Below are 8,302 nucleotides of genomic sequence, written 5' to 3'. Positions count from 1 at the left end.
TAAAAAACAGTCTGTTTTATCTATTATGACAGCTCAGTAGTCCCCAAAGGGACTTTGAGATGCTCATATTAAGTTGCATATCTGGGGAGAGTTATCATCATTTTTACTATCATTTCCAGTGTTAAATGTTTTTCATTAAAATATCATGAGCAAAATTATACATAATGCTGTGTCTACAAATGCCTTCCCAATATGCTGTGTGAGCATAAACAGTTTTCTTTCTTCATAGAAGTTCTTTACAAATATTAAATGAGCAGATGATTTGTTGAAAGAGAGCAGTAAGTTAGAAACAAGCACACAAGGAAAAAGAAATGTTCTTTTTTTATTTTTTATTTTTTTTGAGACAATGTTTAGCCCTGTCACCCAGGCTGGAGTGCAGTGATGTGATCACAGCTCACTGCAACCTCAAACTCCTGGGCTCCAAGCGATCCTCCACCTAGCTGAAACCTCATGTGCCCACCACCACGCCCAGCTAATTTTTTAAATTTTTTTGTAGAGACAGGGTCTCCCTTTGTTGCCCAGGCTTGCTTTGAACTCCTGGCCTCAAGCAATCCTCCCACCTTGGCCTCCCAAAGAGCTGGGATTACAGGCATGAGCCACCGTGCCCAGCCAAAAAAAAAAAAAATTGTTCTTTTGCTATTTGAACAATGATTCTTCCTAAACACGGCTTTTCTTTTCCAATTCTTCCTCTTCTCACCATCCCCCTCTACCAAAGAAACAGCCAACTCTCTTGAACACATGTACACTCACAACCTTCATTTCCCTACCCATTCTTTCCACTTATCCCTGGTGAGCTCCACCGCCACTGCAACTGGCTCAATTAGAGCCCCATCTCCTTGGCCCCCTTTCCCCATCACACCCCCAGCAGGAAGTTCTGCTGCCACACGCTGCCCCAGCTCCCCAGCCCTGGCTCCCTCCCTCTGAGCAGTCAATACACCAATACACCGCAGCTCTTCAAATCTCACCTTAAAAGCTTCCCCTACATTTCATCTTGGCGGCAGCTCTCAATGCAAAATGTTTTGGGACACTTTGTATTAAGTGTGTTATTGGCACTAATGGTACATAAAAATCAATTGTATTAAATCTTCATGACTTCAGGTAATTTGTCTGGGAAAATGACATTCTCCATTTCCCCCTAGGATTTTGAATTTGTCTGTATGTTCTTTTTCCCACCTCGGTGCTGTTTTGAACAAACAACAAAAATTACATAAACTGTCGAATATCCTTTTCTTCCATTTTCCCTACTGCACCTTCTCATTGTGTGAATTGGCACAGTCTCCTGAACGCAATTGTGTTTACTTCTGGGCATACTGTATAATTTAAGTTTCTGCAATATAAAATAAGTCTGCGGCGATATTTTTACTTGTTCCGACAATGTCCAAAGTTGTCTCTCACTGTTTTTATTTAAAGGAACTAGACACAAACCTGGCTGCTTTAACCACGGCCTCTGGGAGGGCTACAGCTGAGAAAATCCGCTGTCAGGAAGAAGTGAATAGAACTAACAAGACTATTGAGCGCGCCAACAGATTAGTGAAAGGTCTGGAGGTGAGGTCCTACAGGGCAGACTAATGAAGCAGGCTGCAGAAAGCACTCCTTTGTTATACACTACTGATCTGGCAATAACAGCAGCACTTAGCAAAGAGCCTGATGAGCTGAAAAAATTATGTCATTATCATTCATTTTTTTCATAATAGAAACATGTTTTTGACCTTTACATTTTCTTACATTTTACCATGCTGCGGCCTGTATTAACTGTAAGATTACCTAGTGACTAGCATATTCACGAAACCCTAAAGGAAAGGGAACAGCCGCTCTTTCCTGAGTATTGACAAATAAAGTTGATGCAATAAAAAAAAGCAAAGACTTTATTTGGAACAATTAGACAATGCTAATGACAGAGCCCTAGGTTGGTTTTCCACGAAGCGCAATGCAATTTGTCCGACTTAGTTAAGGAATATGATAATGCCCTAATTATCTGTCTAAGATGTGCCCTGGATATTACAGAGGAGACAAAGGATAAAGAGTGGCAAACCATGAATTATCCGAAATAATCCATATTGTTAAAGGTTGGCTCCTGAGAAAGTCTGGTCACTGGCAGCTTTCTCATTTGCCATTCATCTATTGTTAATTTCATCTTTTGTATATATTCAAATTTTTTCCCTGGGTTAACATGTGTTGGGAGAATGTCTCTTCTTGTTCCCTGCCATTGTAGGAGGCATGTTTTTTTGCAACCAGCAGCTTTCCATGCCTTTCTTTTATTTTGGTAACTGGACGTAGAGTGGGCCAAGAAAGCATCAACCCACTGCTAATTAAACAGATTTATACAACTGGATATTGTTAGGAGAATTTAAAATATAAATTGATGAGTGCTTGTTTGGTGCCATTTGAAGTAAAAACTGAAAGGATTTATGGGCTGAGAAGAAAAAGTCTCAGTGTCTCAGATGAAAGCCGGAAAATTTAATGAATTTAAATGTATCCCACCAGGGTGGCCATATTTCTTCTCACTGTGAGACACTGATCCCTCTCAAATTAATGGAAGCAAATTACTATCTTAATCTGACAAATCTATCACTGTTTTATCAAATCAGTTTGCTGGCTCTCAAATAGACTGGGGGAAATAGTAGAGGAGTATCAATGGACTTCTTTCAAAAGAGTCGTGGGCACCCAATACTCTAAAAGACCGTCCTGAGCTCTGCTGTCTTAGACTCACTTCCTCAGACAGAGGTCTTTATGCAAAAATACCTGTAGGAACAAACTCTAGGCAATACCACACTCGAAGCCTAGAGAGGGCTGGCCCTCTGCCAGCATTTTCTGTCTGTTGCTCTACCTTTTCCGACATAATGAATCTGTGGCCTCCAGAGAACATTTACGAGGACTGTGAACACAGGACGCCTGTGGGGAGACCTGGCTCTCCTGAGCAGCTTTCACTTTATATGCGGGCTCCTTTGCAAGCCAGACCCCATGCAGCCTGTTGAGAAACCACATTGCCATAACTAACCCGTCAAGTAAATTCTACCACCCCATGGTGGAAATGCTCAATGTGTCTACTCCAAACCTTCTTTGTGGAAATACTTGTGCCATTTATTTGGAGGCATCCTATAGCAAACCGAAGAGTTGGGGATTCTGTAGCCATGTGGAAATGCATGTGCTTCTGTACTTACTTCCATGATGACAGAAGCCAACCACATAAGTGTCACAGAAACACTGCCATCTCTGCTTCTCTGGCAAACTGGACAATTAAGGCTTATTTCCTACAAGTATGTCTTTCTTTCTTAAGTTGTGTGTTCTTAGTACTTAAAAATGTTTTGATAGTTAGCCCATTAAATATTGCCATTCTGGAGGTGGAATTTGCTTTAAAATGTTTCTTTTCCCTTTTTTTCTTTTTTCTTTTTTTCTTTTTGCTTCTGCTCTGTTCATATACTCTTTCATATTTTCTTTCCTTCTAGTTTTTCTTCTTTTCTTCAATACACTCTCCTTCCTGCCTCTTTTGGAAAAATCTTCCTGTCTTCTTGTCCTTCCTTCCTTCCCTCTTTTCCTTTCTCATTTCATTCTGTTTTTCTTTCTAGTATTTTTTCTACTGCATTTTTCTGAGTTAAGAGTAAATCTAATTACTACGATTTTTTTTAAAGATAACTATTTTAAAGCAAACTATTAATTGTTTCTGTAAAAAAAAATGGTCTGTTACAATAAGTTCTGTGTTTACAGTTTAAAATTTATTTTGGAATAATCAGTGTCTGCATTTGTAAGTTCTGTTCATTTCTCTCTCTTTGGTATTGTACTAATAGCCACTTCATTATCATTTTAAATAATTCTTTGGTATAATTCATTATTAAATGTTGTTATGAGAATTGTTTTCTCCAAGACTATTTTATTACCATCATGAAATTCATTTAATTAGTATGCTTGTAAAATTAGTACAAATTTTAAAAATAAAATGTAGAGATGTTACTAAGACTCGTTGCTTTAAAATATACTGCTGTCTTTTGGAGGGAAATCTCAGAACATGAATAAAAACATTAAGAGTATATATGTTCTTCAATCCAGGAATCCCATTGCTAGGACTTTATCCTAAGGAAATACAAATATGGCAAGCATTCACCACTAGAATATTTGTTACAGCACTGTTTATAATAGCTATAAAGTAGAAATAATCTCAATGGCCCAAAACTGAATACTGGCTAAAAAAGTTAGGGTCATCCATTATATAAATTATCATACACCTGTTAAAAATTATATTGTAGGCCGGGCACGGTGGCTCACGCCTGCAATCCCAGCACTTTGGGAGGCCGAGGTGGGCGGATCACGAGATCAGGAGATCGAGACCATCCTGGCTAACACGGTGAAACCCCGTCTCTACTAAAAAATACAAAAAAATTAGCCGGGCGCGGTGGCAGACGCCTGTAGTCCCAGCTACTTGGGAGGCTGAGGCAGGAGAATGGCGTCAACCCGGCAGGCGGAGCTTGCAGTGAGCCGAGATCCCGCCACTGCACTCCAGCCTGGGTGACAGAGCGAGACTCCGTCTCAAAAAAAGAAAAAGAAAAAGAAAAAAAAATATATATATATATATATATATAGTAGAAGAATATTTTTCATCATATGAGAAAATGTTTTGAGGATATTTTGAAGTAAATAAAACAGGTTACAAAATAAGATACATGTTGTGATCTCAGTTTAGTAGTACATTGCCTCTCACCTCCAAATCTACTTTCATGACCTGTTTTGCTTTCATAGGCTGGACCCTTCAAGCATTTTTTTCCTTTGCAGCGAGAATGAGGTTTAGCTTGTCGGTAGAGGGCGCAGGAGAGACATTGCAGGAGGAAGAAGCTACCCCACTAGCCCCGCCCAAGGTTCCCGGACGTCCGTTGTTTTTCTACTTGCTCCTAGCGCACCACTGCCAGAAGCCTCTGCCCCTGCCACACACCCAGAGCATGCAGTTTCTCTGCAAGTTCTGAGAGAGCCCCAGCCGGTGACCCCCAACAGAGACACCACTCACCCCGGGCCTCTATCTGTCCTGCCAACAAGCTGACTCTTTGTGCCCTGGCTGTCTCTGAGGACCTGCCCTGCAGACATATGTTCCCCCCTTTCCCTGCAACCATGCACCAGTTCTGTCTCAGGCAGCCAGGAGAGCTCCACCATTCAATGGAGCTGAGACTCTCTTTTCCCTCACTGTCTGAATCCGTCGTGGGGAAAAGGACCTCCTTCAAAGTGGTTCCTCCCGATTTTCATCCTCAGCCCTAGGATATTGTTTAGAGCATTGTTTTCACCTTCCTAGTTAGGCCTACGTTATAGTTAACAGTTATTTATAATAAATTTTCCCTGTTCAAATTACTGTGTGGTTTCTGTCTCCTGATTGGCCTATGACTAATAAACATGTTTATGTAGAAGAGAGGAAAAAAAAGACTGAAACAAAAAGCCAAAACGTTAACAGTGGTTAACTCTGGGTAGTATAATTAGAGGTTGTTTTTATTCTGGCCTTTGTGATTTGCAATATTTTCCATAATATTTTGTAAAGAGCTTTTATTTCATTTATTTATTTTAGTTTCTATTTCTAAGACTATTGTGCTACATATTTACCTGTGTAGCAAACCTGCATATTCTGCACATGTGTCCCGGAACTTAAAGTAAAATAAAATAAGATTATTGTGCTAGCAAAAGTTGAGTCTTGATAGTATATGTTGTTGCTACAAAATTCAGATTCAAAACCAAAATGATCATGTTAGTTTGTCTTTTCAGTGAGCAAATTGGGTGAAGCTTGCCTGACAGTGGGACCACACAGAGCCGTGTAATTCCTACTAAGAACTGGCCTCTATACAGGGATCACCCACTCTCAGCTCCCTGAACCTTGGGTTTTAATGTCTGAACTCTGGTTTTAAAGTCAGCCTTTTAAAAAAATTTTTTTCTTATTTAACTGAAATTGCTGATCTCTGTATCATTCCAATTTTTATATATGTGCTGCCAAAGTGAGCACTAAAGTCACCCTTTTAATGCAAAAGTATTAAGAACTGTTTTTGTAAATAGTATGGCGATTTTTTTATTTTTATTTTTATTTTTGAGACAAGGTCTCACTCTGTCACCCAGGCTAGAGTGCAGTGGCATGATCACAGTTCACGGCAGCATCAACCTCCCAGGCTCAGGTGATCCTCCCACCTCAGCCTTCCTAGTAGCTGGGACTAGAGCTACAGCCACAGCCACACGCCACCATGCCCAGCTAATTTTTTGTGTGTGTGCGGAGATGGAGTTTTGCCATATTGCCCAGGCTGATCTCAAACTCTTGGGCTCAACTGATCCACCTGCCTTGGCCTCTCAAAGTCCTAGGATTACAGTTGTTAGCCACAAAACCCAGACCAATGATTTTTAAGAGTACTATATTCATCTTGAAAAATACATCATGCAATGTTATTGCAGCCTTCTGCTTTTTAGAGAGATGTTTCTATACAAATAGCAAATTGGCTTGTTGCTGTTTCAGCAGAAGTACCACTAATGTAAGAAGGAAGCCATGGTAGGCAAAATTCAAAGATAGCTTTCCAGATACTCAGCCTGCAGTACACACTCCTTCTCCCAGTTATTCAGTCAAACACTGCCATGAAAGGATTTTTGCAAATGTAATTAAGGTCCCAAGCCAGTTGACCTTAAGATAGGAAGATTATCCCAGCGGGCCTGACATAATTATATGAGCCCTTTAAAAGTAGAGGATTTTCTCTGGCTAGTTGCAAAAAAGGATCAAGTCAGGTTGAGAGCACAAGGGGGGATTCAACTTCACCATGTGTGAATTTTGAAGATGCAGGAAGCCAAGTGGTGGGGAATGTGGGCAGTCTCCAGGAGGTGAAAGCAGCCCCAAGCTGACAGCCAGAAAGGGAACAGGGACCTCAGTCCTGCAGCCACAAGGAACAGAATTCTGCCAACAATCTGAAAGAGACTGGAAGCCCAGGCCTCCAGATTAGAATACAGTGACTAAAAAGCAAACATTGGATCTAGCTGGATGCCACTTATTTTCCAGTGTTCAGTGACACAGACTATAAGCCCCTTGAAGGTACAACATATTCCTTGGGATTATGACCCTTAATTCCCATACATCCATATGGTTGTCCTTGTTGAATAACCCTTCCCCACTACCAACACACACAGTGTTCTGGATTAGGGATTAATATTCTGGATTACAGAGTCTGTGGATTAGTGGTTGGCCGTACTAGATTGCTTTTCTTCCCTTGATGATATGTTTACAAAGAGTGACTTCATGGTAAGCAAAGACTTGAGAAATGACTAGTACTTCTTATATTTTGGTTATGGTTCTGAAATGGAATCATCTCTTATTCAGTAATAGGTCTCTGTTTTCTAACATTCTTTTACCTCTATTTCCTGCTCCCCTACCCCTTCCACCTTTCTCATAGTCCTTTTTGCCCTTATCTTCCTAATATAATCTCTCTAATCTGGTTACTTTTTGCTTTTATTATCATTATTTTTTTATGTGTGTAGCCATTTTTTCCACTTTCTTTTTTATTTTTGGTCAGTTGTGCAAGGGTATAAGGAAATAAGAGGTGTAAACAAGTTATTGGAAACTTTAAGTGATTTTTCTTATCAGCTTTCCAGTCCTCAATAACAGTTTGAAATCTGGTTTGAGATCACTTTAAATGATTTCTACAAGTAATGAGAGGAGAGCTAAGCTCTTAATAGAGGGTAAAGAATTTGGAAAGTCCTTAAGAGAAGTTTGTCACTTTGAATTTATATGATGTCACCAAAGTAAAAAGCAAAATTGCTCCCCTGGGACAGGAGTTGCCATGGGACCTCCCACCCACCAGCCGGGCTTTCTCTGCTCTCTGAGCGAGTTGCTTTTATGCCAGTTTCCTAATAGGTATTAATCCTGGTCCACTAATTCCGAATAACTCTACAAACAGTTATTTCTCTAGTTTCCTATAGCCATGTCAACAATAAGGCAAAATAACACTTTATTTCCCTTTGGATAGCTGACTGGGGATTGAATTACAGAAGCCGTGAAATCAGTGAAACTCCTTGAGATGATCAAGTTGGAAGGGCAGTGATGCATGCTTTCTCTGTTGACAAGACTGACATTGTAAGTTTGAAAAGTCTTTATTGCTATTTCAATCTGTGCTCACCAAGAAGGAAAATGATTTGAAAATCGAGTTGAAAATTCAGCTAGGAGATGAGTTCTTCATCTGCCTTTCCTCTGTGCAAGGTAATTTCCTTGGGAGCACTTTCCCACTGGAGAAACTGGAAACAGCCCAGGGCAGTCATACAAGTCAGAATGAAGGTTAAACCCACAGGACATCTACTTGATGAGTGCTAT

This window comes from Pan paniscus, chromosome 13 (assembly GCF_029289425.2).
Source record: "Pan paniscus chromosome 13, NHGRI_mPanPan1-v2.0_pri, whole genome shotgun sequence".
Lineage (NCBI taxonomy): Eukaryota > Metazoa > Chordata > Mammalia > Primates > Hominidae > Pan > Pan paniscus.
This window is presented reverse-complemented; position numbering follows the sequence as displayed.